We start from the raw sequence: 18,886 nt of genomic DNA, 5'->3' as shown, positions 1-18,886 counted from the left end.
AAGAGTAAGGCGCTCAGATAAGCAGTCACAGGGGGATGGGGGTAATGGGTCCTGGCCCTCTCACCGCCACCCTTTCACTATGTGAACAGAAGCAAATCACTCTACCTCTCTGGGTACGAGTCAAGCTGGGATTAACACCACATTGAAATCATCTGATTTTAGGTGGGCGCATATAAAGCTTCGGTCAGAAACACGGGTCACGGAGGCTCAGAGAGGGCAGGTGACTTGACCAAGGTTACACAGCAGGTGACAGAGTCTGTCATGCTCTCCGGGGCTAGACTCCCAGAGGTCAGGGTGGAGAGGCCAGATTAGGGTGACATCCCTTGTGATAACACAGGTGCAGGAGAGGGGTTGGGACAAGTTCCATCAGGGCCGACCCAGGCTGACATCACCAGTTAAAGTCATCATATTCAGAGTCGTGGAAGCACAACTTCTGTTTATTTGTTCTTGGGACACGCTGACCAACATGAGCTCCATGAGCGATCCCTGAGCACATTCTATGGAAAGAGCCCCGTAGAGCTGAGCCCGCACTCCACAACTACTGAAGCCCGTGCGCCTAGAGCCTGTGCTCCGCAGCAAGAGAAGCCACCGCAATGAGAAGCCCGCGCACCACGATGAAGAGTAGTAGCCCCTGCTAGCCGCAACTAGAGAAAGCCTGCGCAGCAACGAAGACCCAACGCAGCCAAAAATAAATAAATAAAAAATTTTATTTATTTATTTATTAAAAAAAAAAGGAAAGAAAGAAAAAGCCCAGTAGACACAGTGGGGTGGGGTGGGCTGGGAAGAAAAGCCAAATTCAATTCAGGTGGGGGATAGGCCCCTGGGCCTCAGTTTCCTCCGTGGCGCTCAGTGCTTCCATGGCCCTGTGCCACCTCCTGACCGTCACTCATCCCCGCTACGCGGTGCAGGCAGGGCTGGAGTGGGGTGGCACAGAGGCAGACTTCTCTGGAAGGGGCTATATCAGGGCATCAGACCAGCTCTGGCACGACTGGATCGACTGCCTGACGTCAAGCAGTCAGGAAGAACCCTGGGGGCTGGGGCCAGGTCCGCTGGCTGGGGAGCTCTGAGGGATTCTGCCTCTGGGAGCTGAGAGACAGTGACAGCACCTGGGGCTGGGGGAACAATGGGGGCTCAGGGCGGCTCTCAGAAGGTCCTGTCTGCAGCTGACTACACGATCCTGGGGTACCCATTCTGCACCCCCTTTCTAACAGGTGGGCGGAACTGACACTTAATCGGTGCTTCCTCTGAGCCAGGTTCCACCTGGAGAACTCTGCCTCTGTTGTCTCCACCCACGTCCCCTGGGACCCCCCTCTCCATTCTGAGTTATTCCAGGTTGCACTGTCCCTTCTAAAGCCGAGAACCGCAGGGGTGTGTGGGTGAGCTGCCTGAATCCCTTCGCCTGTGGGCATGGCTGTTGCCCAGGGCCCCCTTTACCAGGGACCCCCTGGGCGAGGTCTAAGTGCTGCAGCGCCCTTGCCCCTGGCAGCCAGCTCTGGGGACTGAGTCAAGTATCCCCTCCAAGGGGCTTGGCTTGAAGTCACACTCTTGCTTCTCCTTCTCTTTCTGGTTCTACTTTCCCTATCCCCTTAGCAGTTTTCTTCCCCCTGGAAAACTTCTTAGTAAGTCACCCTCACACGAATCCTTATTTCAGTGTCTGCTTCTAGAGCCCCCAACCTCAGACAGTTATGAGGTAAGTGTCATTAGTTTTCCCATTTCAGAGATGAGGAAACTGAGGCTCAGAGACTCAAAGTTGTCAAAGACCCTCACGTGGCAGGCATCAGAACACAGACTTGAATTGAGGTCAGCCCCATACAAAGCCTGAGCACTGACCCCCCTCTTGTCCAGCGCCAGTATCATCTGAGCCTGTTTACATCTCAAATGCCATCCCCTCCTGGCCATCTGAGCTAATCTTTCTTTTTTTTTTTTTTTTTTTTTTAATTGGAAGGAAAGCAGGAGAATTTGTAGATGATCCAAGGGGGATGACTAAGTCCTTAGATTCCTCTCGTTGGCTCAGATCCTGTTTTGGTCAATCCTTGTGAATCAGGGTGGGTCTGACATTCTGGGAATGCAGGGAGACTTCAAACCAACTTCACGAAAACAAGTTGTAAAAACACTGGCCGCCACTCAAAGCGGCCTGCTGATGAGCTTGGCTCCACGGAGCAGGGTTGAACAAGTTCACCAGAAGGGAACACACAGCAGGAAAGACTTAGGCTAGACCCAGAGGAAGAACTTCCCAGTAATTGGGAGCTGGCCCAGGCATGGTCATGGCCTCTTTAGGAGCAGGTGAATTGATGTCCTGACCTTCCCAGGCCTTACTGGTTTGAAGCATCTATGAAGTCACCTTGGTGAGCAGTGGAGACAAAACCACAGGAGGCCAACTCCGCCAGCCCTGAGCTTCAACCACTGACCTGGAACCTGGTTTATGAGGATGATCTGAGTTTGTGGTGTTTCTGCCTCCTAGGAGGTCAAAAGTGGGGGCCCCCGATCCTCACACCACACCCAGTGTGGATGGAGGCCCTGGAGCTGGCAGAGCTCAGGGTGGGACCGAGGGCTGCCACCTGGCCACCTCCTCTGCCTCTGCTCTCTGCAGCCAACCCTCCAGGGCGCAGAGGACCATAGCAGGTGTTTATAGGTGCGCATCTCCGGCTCCTCCTCCCTCTGCAATAAACAGGCGGAGTCTCACCCAGTTCATTCCCCTCCACCCCTTTCCAGCTAGCACTCCCTTCGTCCCTTCCTTCTCATCCAAATTTCTGAAAGACTTGTCGACACCCACGTCCCCGCTTCCTCCCTCCCACCTGTTTCCAAATCCACCGCCCTCTGCTCCCACCAAGTTCAACTATGCCATCCACGTGAGGAAGCCGCCTGGACGGTTCAGACCTCCCTGACACATTGGCCCTCGCCCTCCTTCTGGAAACGTCCTCCTTCCCTGGCTTCCAGGACACCAGTTGCTCCGGTTTCTCTCCTCCCCCTCCGGCTGCCCCCCTGTGCCTTAGCTGGCTTCCCTTTCTGCCCGGCCCAGCCCCGCACACTCTTCTAGGGAGATACCACCACTCCCGTGGCTTCAGACACCCCGCTCCTGCCCAGACCAAGCGCAAGGCCCAAGTATCCAATGACCCTCTGATCTTCCCCCCCACAGGGACCTCACACCCACAGTGGCCAAATGGGAACTCCTCACATTCCCCTGAACCTGCTCCTCCCCCCTTTCTCCCAACTCAAGGCGCCTCCATCCTCGCAGTCTTCCAGGCCTGGAAGACCAGACTTAGCCTCCCTATCTCCCCCCTCCTCACACCCCCAAGTCCCACCCGACACCAAGCCCTGCTCTGCTCCCCCCCATCCCCTCATCTCCCACCAAACGCCCCTCACGTCCCTCTGCTCAGGCTCCTCTTGCAGGAAGCCCTCCTTGACTCTCCTGGCAGACTCAAGCCGGCCTTCTGTTTCCGTGTGCCCTGTACAGCCCTAGTTCAGCAGCCACGCTGGTGTCTGGCTGCACGTGTGATGGCCACAGGCTGGCTCCAGAAGTGCAGGGCCAGGGCCTGGTCTGACTTTGGGTCCCAGCACCCAGGCCGAGCTCAGCGCAGAGGGGCCCCAGGAGAGGTTACCCAAATCTGGGAATTGTCTTTCTGCTGAATTTGCCCCATCAGTGAGGTCTGGATCTCCCCACAGCCCACAGGCCCCCTGGGGCAAGGGCTATCTCTTTGTTCTGCTAAAACACATGAGCACTTAGTCCCCTTTTAGAGGCATTCTAACCTGTCAAGGTGTCACACAGGGCCTGCAAATGCGTATACGTAGACATACAAAAATACACCAAGCGCACATTCCCAGACAGACCCAGGCACATACTCATGCTTACTCGGTGCAAGCACACGGGCTCACGGAGTACATGCAGATGTGCAGACAGGCCCACACAGACACAGCTTCCTGGAAGTAGCATGCCTCCTTCGGGGCACCAGCCTCCCTGGGCATCATGGGCTCCAGGAGTCAAGGTTGGCTTGGCCGGGGCTGGATCTCATGGATGCAGTGCAAGGGTCTGGGGAATGCCGGACCCCGGAGGACCTCTATCTGCCTCAGCCCTTCCTTCCCTCTGTTTCCACAAACTCTTCCTCCAGGAAGCCCTCCCTCATCACGCCCTTCCGCTCAGCACTAGGGGAGGAGGCTGCCCACATGGGGGATGCTCCCCGGATCCCACCCCGATCTTTCCCTTGGACCCCTTCTGATATAGTATACAAGGGAAGGGCTGCACCAGCCCAGTCCCAGCTCAGAGCTTTTAGGATCAAGATCCCCTCTTTTCCCAGCCCTCGTCCTGCCCTGCCTCCAAATCACAGCTCAAATGTCCCTTCCGAGTAACCCTTGGCAATTCCCTTTCCAGGTGCGGCACCAGCATCAGAGAGCTAACAACTCAGCACTCGTGGGTTCATCTGATCCTCAGGACAACCCTGCTGGGGTCGGTGTTCTCACGCTCCTTTTACAGATGAGAAAACTGTGGCTCAGAGAGACGAGGTGACTTGCCCAGAGCTACACAACTGCTAAGACTTTCTTTGCTTTCCTTGAAATCATATTCCCAGCCATGACCTCTCTCAGGAGGGAGCAGTGGCCTTAGAGGGGGGCTGGGAGCGGTGGGCGGAGGGCCTGGCGGGGAGGAGTCCTGAGCACCACCACACGTGGCTGCAGCCACACGAAGGGCCCCGAGGCGGGCTCCTTCATTAACTTGCTGCGGGATGTGGAGCAAGTCACTGGGCCTCAGTTTCCCCACTTGTGATGTGAGGGGGGCTGGATACCACAACCCTTGGGGTCAGTTCCATCTGGACCGTGCAAGGTTGCAGAGGAGGAGGGCTGTTGGACACGGAGACCACGAGGGGTGCAGGGCCTGTTCTCCACAATGGGGTGGGGACAGAGGAGGTGGCTACGGGGTGTTCTCTGGCCCTGCCGGCTGCCCCAGGGTTGGCTGCCAAGGCAGTCACTCCCCCAGAGGGTGGTAACCTTCTACCTCCCTCTGCAGGAGAGCTAATCAAAGCAGAGAAAAAATGGCAAAGTATCCGATATACCGGAAGGGGTGGGAAAGCAAGCCAGGGGGATGCGCACAGCACATGCAAAGCTGAGGCAAACGCCCCAGACGAACACCTGGGTGTGAGCCCCATCATTCCTGTCCTCTCTCCCTACACCCCTGCCCCAGTCCTGCTGATTCTACCTCAGAAGTGGCTCCTCCAGTAGGGCACTCCAGCCCCTCATACTTCAGCCAAGGGCTCCCTGGGACCTATGGGAGCAAACATACCCCATATACAAAGCTTTTCTCAACTAGGCCTCAATTCACCTTCCTGGCCTCCCACACAGGGGAGCCCCAGCCAACCGGAGCTAAGTCCCTGCCCCAGGGACTCCACTCTCCAGCTCCAAACCTTTACACAGCTGGTTCCCTCTGCGTGGAGTGTTGACCTCCTATAGATCCCTCAGTACCCAAATGGGAAATGCTGCTGGTTAATGAACTGACTTCTATAGTGGGAATCAGGTCCTAAAGTCAGCGCACCACAAGTAAATTGCATACGGTCAAAATCACCCTTAACTATATATAGCTATCATTTATTTACAATGTCTAGGCATTGTTCTAGATATTTCCTGTGTTTTGATTCATCTAACTCTTACAACTCCGGCAGATTGTATTTCCAAAGACATCTGCAGCAGTATCTCCCACACGCTCTCCTTATAACTCTGTCCCTCTTGCCATGGAGAGGTGGGGTCTATGTTATCACCCCCCCGCACTTGAATCTGGGAGGGCTTGGGACTGATGGCTAAAGTGACACCACGAGACTTCCAAGGCCAGGTCATCAAATGTGATGTATACTGTGGGGAAGCGCAGATGAGCTCGCAGAGAGAAACAAAGCCCTGAGACCGCATGAGTAACCATGAGCCAGAACTGCTCAGCTGAGCCCATCTTAAATCCTGACCTATAGAAACTGTGGGGTTAAAGTGATTGTTCTTGCATAAAGTCACCAAGTTTTGGGGTGATTTGTTATGTAACAGCAGTAACCGGAACATCGTTATCCCATCTTTAAAGAAGAAGAATCTGAGGCACAGAGAGGTTAAGCAACTTGCCCAAGGTCACAGAGCTGGTAACCAGCAGAACCAGGATTTAAGCCAAGGCAGTTTAGCCCCAGAGTCCACACTATTCACTGCCATGCCATACTAAATGCCTCCAAGGTCTGACTGGTCTCCAGGCTCACAGCCGGCCTCAGGGAATGGCTGCTGAATAAACGACCAGGGAAGGGATAAACAAAGGAACAGCTGAATGAGTGTGAACAAAAGCAGAGTGAGCTCCCAGGTGCAAGGCAAGGACCTTAGATGAGCCCGAACCATGTAAATGAGTCTGACACAAGCCCCTTGTCACCTGGAGAAGGCAGTGATCAGAGGAGCCTGGCAGATGCCACCCACCTCTGCCTTTCACAGATAAGCCTGAGAAGCTCGTCTCCCTGCTCCCTGCCTCCCTCAGCCCTGCATGCTGCAGAATTATCCCCTGGAGAGCCAGTCCCTCCTAAGAACAAGGCCTGCGGATCCTGGAGCCTGCAGCGGGAAGGTTCCCAGGCTGGGAGGCTGGAGACCTTGGTCTCATCCCAGCATGGCCAAGACCTGGCTGTGTGAACTTGGGTGAGTCCCCGACCCTCTCTGGTCCCAGGTGCTCTCTAGTGACACTGTTCTAAGACTCATCAGATGCTGAGCCGCCCTGGTGGACGGGGGTCAAGGTGAGCTTCAGTATGTGGGTCCTATAAACCCCAAAAGCGATCTGACCCTGGAGGAAAGTGGATAACAAGAATGAATCCCCTACCACTCACCGGGAGCTCGCCACGTGCGGGGCATCTTTCCCTGCATCCTTGCAGCAACCTCATTAGGCACAACAGCAAGTGACGAAGGACCCAGACCTACCACTCAAGTGACACTGGAAACCAGGATCTGACCCAGACCCATTCAACTTGAAAACTTCCGCTCTTTCCACAATAGCAAGAGACAGAAGCAACCTAAGTATCTATTGACGAACAAATGGATAAACAAAATGTGGTATATACATATGATGGAATGTTATTTGGCCTTGAAAAGGAAGGAAATCTTTTCAGGTGCTACAACATGATGAACCATGAGGACATGATGCCAAGTGAAATAAGCCAATCACAAAGAGACAAACACTGCATGATTCCACTTATATGAAGTATTTAGAGGAGTCAAATTCATAGAAACAGAAAGTAGAGTGGCGGTTGCCAAGGTCTGGTGGGAGGATGGGGAGTTGTTGTTTAGCGGGCACAGAGCTTCAGGTGTTTGAGATGAAAATGTTCTTGAGACCTGTGGTGCAACAATGTGAATATAATCAAGACTATCAACTATACTCTTAGAAATGATTAAGGGGCTTCCCTGGTGGCGCAGTGGTTGAGAGTCGGCCTGCCGATGCAGGGGACGCGGGTTCGCGCCCCGGTCCGGGAAGATCCCACATGCCGCGGAGCGGCTGGGCCCGTGAGCCATGGCTGCTCAGGCTGCTGAGCCTGCGTGTCCGGAGCCTGTGCTCTGCAACGGGAGAGGCCACAACAGTGAGAGGCCCGCGTACCAAAAAAAAAAAAAATGATTAAGGTGGTAAATTTTAAGTTATGTTGTTTTTTTTTTTTTAAAAAAAACCCACAGTTAAAAAAAGATTCCCACTCTTGGAGTAGAGAGGGAGATTAGGAGACATTTTGTGGGGGAGAGTCCGGGCAGGCTTCACAGAAGAGGGGCCATTTAAGTTGGGCAGGGTCAGCACAAGCATAGATGAGTCTGCGGCACTACAGACAGAGGCTCGGGCCTTTGGCCCTTGCCTCCCTGCCTGCCAGGATCCAGCTGACTCCATCCCCCGGCCCACCCCAGGCCCCCCAGATCTCCACACAGAAGTAGCACCCCACAGGGGAGCAAGCATTGGCCTGGATTGAAGAAGGGATTTCTTGAACACCTACTATGTGCTCTCAGGCCCACTTAACTTCATGACCCTGTCCTTCTGGGGCCTCAGTCCTCCCACCTGTACAATCAGAAGGTGACCTGGAATTCCTTCCAATTCACACACTGGGAATAATCTCTGAGGGGGAGGGGAGGTGGGAGGCACCAGTGACCTGCCGAGAGGGGGACCAGGACACTCGTGGTCAAAAGCCCAGGAATCAGAAGCTGCAGCCTCATGATCCCACCCCAGGCAGCCTCTGCTCACTTCACAGAGTGGGAATCTGAGACCCAAGCGATGCGGTTTCATTCCAACTCTACAAACAAGGGCCTGTACCTACTATGTTTGTGACAGGATCACAATCTAACCTCCCAATCCAGGACTGGAGCAACACAACTGCACTGAGAGACAGCGTCCTCCGCGCCCAGGGCTCTCTCCAAGAATCCCACTCTCACCTCTCCCCTGACTCAGGAATCCTTTGTCCCCAGAGAGAACAAGGTAGGACAGTCCTTGGTTTCAATCCCAGCTCTGCCAAGCACAAGCTGGGCCTCAGTGTCCTCATCTGCATTTTGGGGATAAGGATACCTCCCCTGTGAGGGTTAGAGGAGGCAAGGGCACGAAGTGCTGACCCCAAGGTCTGGCATGCAGTAGGTGCTTAATAAATGGCCACCATCATTGGCTCTCTCTTTGAAGACGAAGCCATTTTCATTGATCTGTTTTGTTCCTCTCTGAGGCTGGTTTGTTTGTTTGAATTCTTCCCAGAAGAGATTTTCCCCAGCACTCCTGGGGAAAGCTGAGTGATGCTCCCCAGCCAGCCCCAGGAAGAAGGGAGGAGCAATGAGCTTTACTTGATGGAAAAAGTCAAATCATCATCATGTGGAAATGGGAGACAAGTCTTAGGGAAGCCCGGCGGCTGTCCCAGCACCCTTCACCCACCCTCTCCCTCCACCACCCAGGAGGACCCACGGTGACCCCAGATCCTGCTTCATAAGCTCCCTGAGGCCTGGCTGGGAGGCCTGATATGATCAGGTTGCTACTTAAATGGCACAAAGCCTTCTATTCTTAGCTGAGCAGAGCCCTAGCTCCCTCCCAGCTGCCTGTCAGAGCTACCAGCCCCGGGGGTGTGGGCCTGGGGGTCAATCACAAGGAGGCCGGAGGGCGGCCTTGTGACCTGACTGAAGCCTGAGGCCAGCATGAGGGGGCTGCAGAGTCAGCCCCCGACCCTGGGGTGTCCAAGGGGTCTGCAGAGGTGCTACATAAGGCTGGTTGGAGATCTGGATCAGATGACTCCTAAGGTCACTTCTGACTCTCAAAGTCTTGATTTCAAAGGGCCAAGATTCTGAGGTTCCATAATTCAATGCTTCCAAGATTTGGGAAAGATTCTGTGGTTCTAAAGGATCAAGTTTCCAAGGTGCCGAAGAAGACTGGAGGCTGGCTCTAGTGTGTGCACCTCCCCTTCCGTTTAAGAGGCAGAGGATCCTCAGCTCCATCCTCACACTGGGGCGTCTGGCACGAGTGACACATACAGCCCTGGTGGACTCAGCACTGAGGTCAACAATGCTCCCTGGCCGCCCAGATCTGCTGGGGGCAAGAGTTCTTGGGGAACTTCTGGGTATTGCAGGAGAAACTGGGAAAGGAGGAGGGGACAGGCTGAAGCTGCCCTGAGGCCCACCATCACCAGACAGTGCTGGGCAGGGCATCCACTATCAGTGTCTGCCCTGTGCTAGCAGGGCCAGCATACCCCCATCAAACAGGCTTGGAGAGGCTGGGTGACCTGTCCAAGGTCAAGGCTGGGACATGGAGGAGCCAGGGTGAGAACTCCAGGCCTGGCTGGCTTCAGAGATCATTCCTCGCCTCACACTGCTTCATGTTAGCCCACAGCTTCCTGGGATCACCTCTCCCAACATCCTCTTTTAGATGCAAAACTGAGGCCCAGAGAGAGAAAGGTCAGGTGCTCAAGGTCACAGGGAATTGGTAGCAAGCCAGGCAGAACTGTTCCCACTAACTGTCCCCCATCCCCTGACCAGGTGCCTGTCACTGATCCTTCTCTGGATCCTCCCTTTCTGCCCACCCAGACCCAGGCTCCTGGGGCAGAGCTGTCTCCTGCTCCTTCGGTCCCCAGCACAGCAACTGCTCCACGGGGTCATCTGAGGGATGAGCTGAGAATCAGGGGATGGGATGGTGGGTCACAGCCTCATGCCCAAGGCTGGCCAGCTGAGCACAAGGGTGACAAGGTCTGGAGAGGGCTGACCCTGACACGTGTCGGGAAGTTCACAGGGGCACTTGTCAGGAATACTCAGAGGTTAATTAACCAGCTGTCCCATTAAGCAAAGCAAGTGAGGTTCCACTGAGCTGGCTGTCACAGAGCCTGCTGGTCACCAGAATGGGGAACAAACACAGTCTCGGCTTCCTGAGCCACTGGCCTGCACCCCAGGCCACCCTCCCCCAAGCACCCACTATGTATCAGTAGTGCTTTTTGTTTTCCAATAGAGTTTACAGGTAATTTCTCATCCGAATCTCACAAACCAGAGAGTTAGGTGTCCTTTTACAGGAACAAGGAGACCAGGGACTCGCCCTAGGCCACTGGCAAGCACGCAGAATCCGGACTCACACCCAGGGCTGCTGGTCTGCCTGGTCCCAGAGATGAGTTCCTGAATGCCCCGGCGAACTAGAACCTCCTGTGCTGGGCTCACTGGCTCTCACACCCCCTGTGTGAGAATGTATCTAAGCTGCACTGACCATTTCATGGAGCCTTAAGTGAAATTTCCTCTTTCCTGCTTACAGAGATCACAGATCAAGCATCTAAAAACCCAACTGCTTTGCTCTGAGCTGGAATTAAATCCTTTCTGCAAATAGGTGGCCTACTACATGCCTGGCACCCGAGTAGGTGTCCTACCCACTGGGTGGTTTGATTTGACCTCGCACCAACCGTGTGAACTTCAGCCTAGGCTGAATCTCAGACTGGTCATGTCACAAATCCAAGGCTGCACAGGCACGGGGTGGAGCTGGGACAGGAATCCAGGTGTGTCAGGGCTTTTTAAGGTCGGAGAGGGGGACAGATGTTTATGTTCACTGGGCTCTTCAATGAACTGTTTAAGTTTATGCTGCTATTCTACTAGTATCCTGCTCCTTGCCTGCCCCCTCCCCCGCCCCCAACTCCATGCCAGCGGAAGCCAAGGGAGCATCTGGGATACCCCCGGGGCCAGCCGAACCCAGTCTGCCTCCAACCCCCAGCCCTGGTGGGGCCAGATACCATCTGGGAGACACTCAGGGACAAGGGCATTGAGAGGGACCCTGGGAACTCTTGGGGAAAGGAGGTTGGGTACAGCCCAGCCCTGCATCCCATCCTGGGCAGGGTGGCTTTGACCAAACACTCTGTGTGACAGGCTGCAGGCCTCCCAGAGGGGGTACCCCAGGCCCTGATGAAATAAAGCAACATCCACACCAGAGATCTGAGTCGCTCCCACTGATGCCTCCTGGGAAGTGGAGGGATGGGAGGTGACAGTCTTGTTCTGCCCCCAGGGACACAGGTCAGAGTCCCCTGTATAAGACAAGCCCTGTTGGACCCAGCCTGTGAGCAGAACAGACAAGTTGGGGAGGGGGAGTTCCTGACATATGCCCCTCACCCTTGCCCAGAAGCCAGACCCAACACTCTGCAGGCCTCCGGGGTACAGCTGGGGAGGGGTGGTGTCTGGTCCCAGGGCTCAGGAGACCGGAGGGGCAGCGCCATTTCTCCTCCAGTTCGAAGGCACACAGACACAGGAGTGCAAACACGCAGGCCTGGCCTGCATGTGCAACATGTACATAATTCATGGGCTCCTATCGCTTTGGCCTGGATAAAGTGTACCCAACAGAAGTGCGCGTGGAGATTAGTGAGTGGCCACCAGGGAGCTCTTCTGGGAAAGGCGTGAGTGGGCCAGAGGGTTAGAGGATTGGGTGGTGGGGGGGGGGTTGGTTTACTATATGCTTTCACAAATTTTATCTCATTGAATTGGCACAAAAGCCCAGTGTGGGAGTTAATATTGTTCCCATTTTACAGATGAGGAAACTGAGGCTCAGAGTTCAAGTAACTTACCCATTTTCACACAGAAGGAAGCAGCAGAACTTCCTACCCTACACCAAGCTGCTTCATGCACACAACCCTCAGCCCCAGCCTGGCTCAACCCCCCTCCCCCACCCAGTCTTAGAAGAGCCATCAGTGAGGACATCAGGGCACTTCATCCTGAGCTCAGCAGGCTAACTGCTGAAAGAAAGAGAGAATGAGGAGCGAATTCCTCCAGCAGGGCTATAGCCTGACCTCCGCCCCAGCAAATGTCTGACCCCCCAACCAGGGAGCCTCTGGCCCCTGTCCAGCTAAGGCAGCCCAGGAGACCTCGAGGCTGGGGAAGAAACAGTCTGGTCCTCCCCTGCATACATGCCAAGAATTCCTGAGAGCCCTTCAGAGCTGGAAGGGACACGCTAGGTGACCTTGCCTGACTATGAGCATGAGGAACTCAAGGTCCAGAGCAGGGAAGGACTCGTCCAAGATCCCAGAGCGGAAGAGTCCAGTCAGTCCATAAACCTACCAGGCAGCAGCCAGGTGCTGGGGACACTAGGATGAATGGCCTGGCCCTCAAGGTGCTCCCAGTCATGCAGGCACCCACTCAGCTGGTGTTCAGACCCTCGTGAGCTGCCCCAGCCAACTTCTCCAGCCCCATCTCCAATGTCCCCCCTTTCCTCCCTCTTGCCCCCATCACCCCAGGTTCTTCACAGTGCCCTGAAGGTGTAACCCACCTGTTGACACCTTTGTACCTTTGCTCCAGGCTGCTGCTTTTCCAAGAGTGTCCTCCCCGGCTGGCCAGAGCCTGCCCACCCCTACAACCCCCAGGTAACCTCTGTTCTTCTGTGTAGAGCCTCCACCCCCCAGCTCCCTCACGCCCCAGCTCAGGCTGATGGAGCCGGAAGTGCTCCCTCCCCCCGCTTCCCTCCCTCCCTCCCTCCCTCTTCTGAGCTTCCCCACACTCCTGACAATATCTGCACTCCCTGCCCAGGGTAACTGTTCCTGGTACCATCTCCCTTACACCCCTCAGGACCCGGGACTAACGAGCCACTGAATCAAGTAACTGCGTCACCCACCCACCTGCCACGAAGACCCAGAACAATGAAAAAAAAATCACTTCTTCCTTTTAAGGCTAGTATTTGTCTTTCTTTAAAAACCCTTAGTGTGCACGGGGAAATGAAATGGAAGGTTCTTAGTCAGACGCGTCTTGGCATTTCCAAACGCTGGCTCTGTGCCTGGCACACAGTAGATGTCTGAGATATGTGCGTTTGGTGGGTGAAAGAATCAAAATATCTCCACTTTCCACTTCCCCTTGCTGCCTGAAACGCCACCATTATTACCAATTCTTTCCCGGGGCAAAATGGTGCTCCCTGGGATCCTCTCTCAAAAGGCAAGCTGCCCTGGGCAAGAAACAAGCTCTAGCTGGAGGCTTCTGTGCAAAATGGGAAAGTGAGGGTTCGCTGATCAGCTCTGTCCAGTGTCTTCTCTAGGCTATCCGCCCCAGACCCTGCTCTGTGACAAAGGAGCTGCATGTTCAGACAAGCTTGGGAAAGGCTGGTGGCACCCGTGCCACCTGTCAGGGATCCCTCATTCATATCAACACATTAAAGGGAGAAGTCCCATTCTGACTTATGTGACCTCGCTTTTCCCAAATCTGTATGCGTCCTGGGACCCCTAACCATCCCAGGGAACTAGGGCTCCCCAGAGCCCTAGTCCGGGCAGTGTGGACCAGATGGTGTGCCCACGTCCACCGCAGGACAAGTATGCGCACTAAAGGGTGTTTGAGGCAAGCCCAAATTCCCCCGCAATGACCATTCCAGAGGCAGAAGAGCCCACCCAAGCCACTAACAACACTCCTTTGTGACAGAAGCAGTAAATGAACGGGGCATCACGTGGCTTGCAAACGGAGCCCAGAGGAGGGAAGAGGTAACAGGCCAGCCTGGAGACCTGAGTTCCCATTGCAATTCTGTGTTCACTTCTGGCCACTAGGCAAGGGACCTTCTGCTGAGCTCTGCTTTCATTGTGTGCAAAACAGGGATAATGCTGTTCTCAAGGCTGTTGTGAAAATTCAGTGTGGTACTGCAGGCAGAGGCAGACTATAAACTGTAAAGTCCTGTACTGGCATTTGCTATGTACATCATGATTTCCCTGCATATGCTGCCAGGAGGGTGTGGTCACGTCTTGATTGATCACAAGCCACTGCAGAGGTCCTCAATCAGGATAGATGGATGGATGGATGGATGGATGGATGGATGGATGGATGGATGGATGGATGGATAGATGGATGGATGGATGGATAGATGGACTCCCTAGCAAGACCCAGGGTCAACAATGGCTGGTTGAATAGTTATGAGTGAATGAATCAATGAACCAATTCCAATAAGCTCAACTGTCCCATTTCTCAGTCCCCAGCTGGTAGAAGCAGCAAATTAGGAAACACACACAGAGCAAGAGGGGAGGAAGAAGAGGTGCCGGGCTGCTGGAGGCAGGTCTGGGGGCAGCAGAATGAAGGTGCAGGGGGGAGAAGAGTCAGGAACCTACAAAGGCAGAAGCTGCTGCTGAACAGGTGAGCAGCCCAGGGCCACGGGGTGCAGGGACCAGCTGGTCTCGGCTCTCCCAGCAGCTCAGTCGGTGATCACAGGGCCCATCCCGGGACTTTAGCCATGTGGGCCTCGTGCAGGGAAAGGAAGCGATCACTCCTTTTCACAAAGGTTTCCAACCCAAACTATTAAAGGGTTGTTTTTAAAGGGAACAGGGAGCAAGAGGAAGCCTCAGGGACACAGGCCTTAGCTGCCTGAAAAAATACTTCTTACATTTTTATACCAACTCATCAACATATTCAGGCACAGGATAAACATTTTTAAAGTGCCTACTGTGTGCCAGGCAAGTGCTGTTAGGCACTGGGGGGAGGGGACACAAGGCCTCCTCAGTGTCACACATTAAAGACCTGGATATGGGCTTCCCTGGTGGCGCAGTGGCTGGGGGTCCGCCTGCCGATGCAGGGGACGCGGGTTCGTGCCCCGGTCCGGGAGGATACCACGTGCCGCGGAGCGGCTGGGCCCGTGAGCCGTGGCCGCTGGGCCTGAGCGTCCGGAGCCTGTGCCCCGCAGCGGGAGAGGCCACAAAGGTGAGAGGCCCGCGTACCACAAAAAAAAAAAAAAAAAAAAAAAAAAAAAAGACCTGGATAGATCAATGAGGTGTTGGGTCACTTAAGGACAGAGAAGGAGGTGTTGGAGAAAAAAAGACCACAGACAGGCAGTCTGGAGGATGAAGCTAAATCACCACGTGACCTCAGGCAAGTCACCTTCCTCCTCTGAGCTTCTACATTCCCATCTATAAAGTGGGGGTGGATGATAAAAAAATAAAATAAAAAATCACAAAAACTACTACATTGCACCAGGCACTGGACCAGTGGTTAAAGACTTTATCTAATGTGCACAACCAGCAAGACAGCTGTCGCTAACTATTTGTTGCGGGGAACGATTGTCCCTTTCACAGATAAGCAAACTGAGGCTCAGCTGGTTACTCACCTGCCTGAAGGCAGAGAGTTGGTGGGAGCTGGAATTTAAACCCAGGTTTGTCTGACTCCAAAGCTCACCCTCTCCGGCCCTCCCAAACAAGTCCCACACCGCCTCTCACAGATTGCCGGGAGGATTCGGTGACATCATGAATATCAAAGTGTTTTATAAGAGGTAAACTATCATGTGTCCAGAGCCAACAAGAAATCAGTCTTGATCCTCCACAAAAGCAAACACTGAAGTCCACAGGGGCATTCAGAACTGGCCGCAGCCCAGAACTCCTGGGTTCCTGATCCCTGCACCCCCTTGGCCAACTTCTTCCCAGGGAAAGGGCAGTCCCAGGAGCCTCAGCTAACGCCCCGCAGCCCATGGGGCCCCCTCCTAGACCAGAAACGGCCACACTCCTGACCACCTTGTGTTCCACCTTGCTGAGGACCCGGAGGGCATGGCTGGGCCCGGGGGCCCTGGGGGCTGTGCAGAATCAAGAGCCCCAGGTTCCTTTGCCCTACTGACATGCCGGTCGCCTCATCTTTCTGAGCCTTGGGTTTCCCACCCACAAAGTGGGGGATTAAAGGAGACTTCACATGGGAAAGGATCTACTCCAAGGAGGGACTCAACAAACATGACTGACCTTTGGTTGGATGAGTTTAACTGGGTGAGCCGGAGGAAATCCAGGTTCTCAAAATCCCTGGCTGAGGAGGCAGGCGCTACCCCACCCACCAGGAATCCCCCATCTATCTAACCTTAAACTCGCCACCTGCCCTTGGGAGCCCCGGCCTGAGAGGTAGACTCAGCTCCTACCACCGCCGGCACCAGCAGGACCCTAATCTGCTGGCTTCCCAGGGTGGTTGGGGCCCAGGTAAGTGAGAGGGAGGAAAAGGGGCTTCAGATGAACTGCACTCATCTTTACTGGAGACACCTGGGCCCCAGGGGACAGACATCCTCACAGGCCTACTGTGGCCCAGAGAGGTTGCTAACTGGCTTCAGGCCACACAGCAAGTCAGGAGTCAAGTGGGTGCTGGGACCCAGGCCATCTAGGTCTAGCCCAGGGCTCTCTCCACCGCCCCAGGGTCCCAGTTTTGGAGCATGTTTAAGACTCAGAGAGGAAGAAGAGTGAAAACAGTCAAGATGAGGCACCCACCCCCACGGCATGCTGGTCAGGAGGCCTTGGCCATTGACAGCGGGGCCCCCAAGACACAAGTTGAAAACCAACACCCAGTTGCTCTGTTGTTGCCTGCCTCGCTCACTGCAGGTACTGATGGGGCACATTTGTATAGAGAAAGGGCTCAGTCTGCTCCTGCAGAGTCCTCAACAAGAGGAAGGAGGTTCCAATTGCAGCATAGTGGATTTAAATTAGACACAAGAAAGAACTTCCTTAGGCGGCATTAGAAATGAATGGTGCACAGAGAAAGGGAACAGGATGAAGGTGGTTATGGAGTCGCTTGTAGAATACAAGATGCTATCTCATCCATTATGTCCTTTTAGCTTCAAAACAGACCTGGAAGGTAAGTGTGGCTGTCCTTATTTTCTAGGTGGGCAACTGAGGCTCAGAAAGTTTAAGTGACTTGCGCAGTGTCTTCAAAGCTCTGCTCTAAAGGGGTAGAGCTGGGCTTTAATGCCAGGACTGACTCGGAAGCCCACACTCCTCCCTTCTCAGGAAGGCCTCCGAGATCAAGGCGCTACCACACCCACCATGGGCATCTCACCGCTCCTCCTCAGACACCCAGGGCTGAGCTGTCAGAGATGCCACGAGCATTCCCGCCAGGGAGAAGACAGAGTGCTCAGTGGTGGCCAGCTATAAGGAAAGGGCTCTGCGTCTCAGGCCTGCCCTGCTGCTCCCAAGACGCCACGCCCCAGGGGCCTCACCGATGCTTTCCATGCGATGTGGCCTGACATCTTCTGTCTGATTGTGCACCTGAGCTCACCTGACACCAGCCTCCCCGTAGCCTCTGCCCCACTCCGGAGGTAAGGCTGTCCCCAGCAAGGCCACCCTGGAAGCTACCTGCACCTGATTTGGGGGAGGAGGCATGGGCCAAGGAGGGCCCCTGGGGTCCCTGCCTGCTCTGCAGCAACAGGGTGGAGGGGAGGCCTGGCTCCTCCAGCCACGCTCTACGCTTTGTGAGTCACTGTCCCGGCCCTGTAGGGCTTAGTCCTGTTCCACTGCTGGGGAAACGGAGGGTCAGAGAAGCCAAGCCACTTGCCCACAGTCAAAGAATAAGAAATAATTCAATAAGAAACCGAGCCAGGATTCAAACCCACATCTGCCTGATTCCAGAATCCAAGCGTTTCGCCAGCACATCACTCTACCTTCGAGTGCAGCTGCTGCTTGCTTGCCATGGCCCCTAGGGCCACACCTCCATGCTTTATACTCACCCTTCCCCCATCCTAGGATGCCTTTCCCATCCAATCTGAGCCAGGAGAGTTCCTAGTCTACCTTCAAGACTCATTTCAAATGCCCCCTTCTCCATGAACCCCCCCCGCCCGCCGCACCCGATTTCTCTCATTCTCATCTGATCTCCTCTGTTTTCGTTTGTCTCCTGCTCAGAGCTGCCTGGCCTGCCCTGTGAGGAAGAGACCTGGCCTGTGCCCCAACCACTCCCTGCCTTCCTGGCCTCAGGGCTCCTCCGGGGCAGCGACACCCGAGTCCTCTTCCTCCCAGCTCCCGGCACAGACGGGGCAGCAGAACTTGGGGACATCTTGTCCAACTGCTTTCTTTCACAGATGGGGACACTGAGGCTTGACAGAATGAGAGGCCACTTCTCACAGGACATGGTTTGCGGGAGAGCACCGGGGGGAGAGGGTGGATAGCTGACAGGTGAGTGTCCATAATGGGGCCAGGCTGTGGGGAACTGTCACAGCCTCATCACTGCGGCAGAGTCTAGACTGAAGGTGGTGACGGTCCCCATCCTCTCATTAAAGGTCTGGCCACACCGTGGGTTCTGGGCTCCCACTGTATTATTTGTGATCATGGTAAAGGCTGTCATTTGCCGGGCACTTCCTGCTTGCCAGGCACCGTCCTAAGCACTTTCCGTTCATTCATTCGTCAGTCTTCACAACACCCCTATGAGGTGCTCTCTGTTATTCCCATTCCGAAGATGAGGAAACCCAGGCACAGAGAGATTAAGGGGCACATTGTTTAGTTCCCCAGCCATATTATGGCAGAATCAGGATTTCAGGAAAAATGTCCGGTTGCAGAGCCTGTGTTCTAACTGCTACCCCATGCTTCCAGACAAAGAGGGACAGAGACACAGGCTGGAAAAAACTCACAGCCAGGTCCTCTGAGGACCAGTGGTGGCAGAGCTGGGCCAAGTGGTGGGCGTGGTGGCCAGGGGCCTGGGAACCAATCTCAAAGGGGTGCTAAGGCACCTCTGGTGAGGCAGAAACGGAAAGAGG

The 18,886-nt window shown here is 54.7% G+C and overlaps 1 protein-coding gene across 5 annotated transcripts in view; it reads right to left on the bottom strand.

Annotated features, from left to right (window-relative positions):
- The window catches only part of GDPD5 (glycerophosphodiester phosphodiesterase domain containing 5), a 93,670-nt gene that overhangs the window by 65,583 nt on the left and 9,201 nt on the right, over window positions 1-18,886 (bottom strand). The window lies entirely within an intron of this gene.

Source organism: Physeter macrocephalus, chromosome 16 (assembly GCF_002837175.3).
Source record: "Physeter macrocephalus isolate SW-GA chromosome 16, ASM283717v5, whole genome shotgun sequence".
Taxonomy (NCBI): Eukaryota; Metazoa; Chordata; class Mammalia; order Artiodactyla; family Physeteridae; genus Physeter; species Physeter macrocephalus.
Note: the sequence above shows the minus strand (reverse complement) of the source record. Positions and strands in the feature narration are given on the sequence as shown.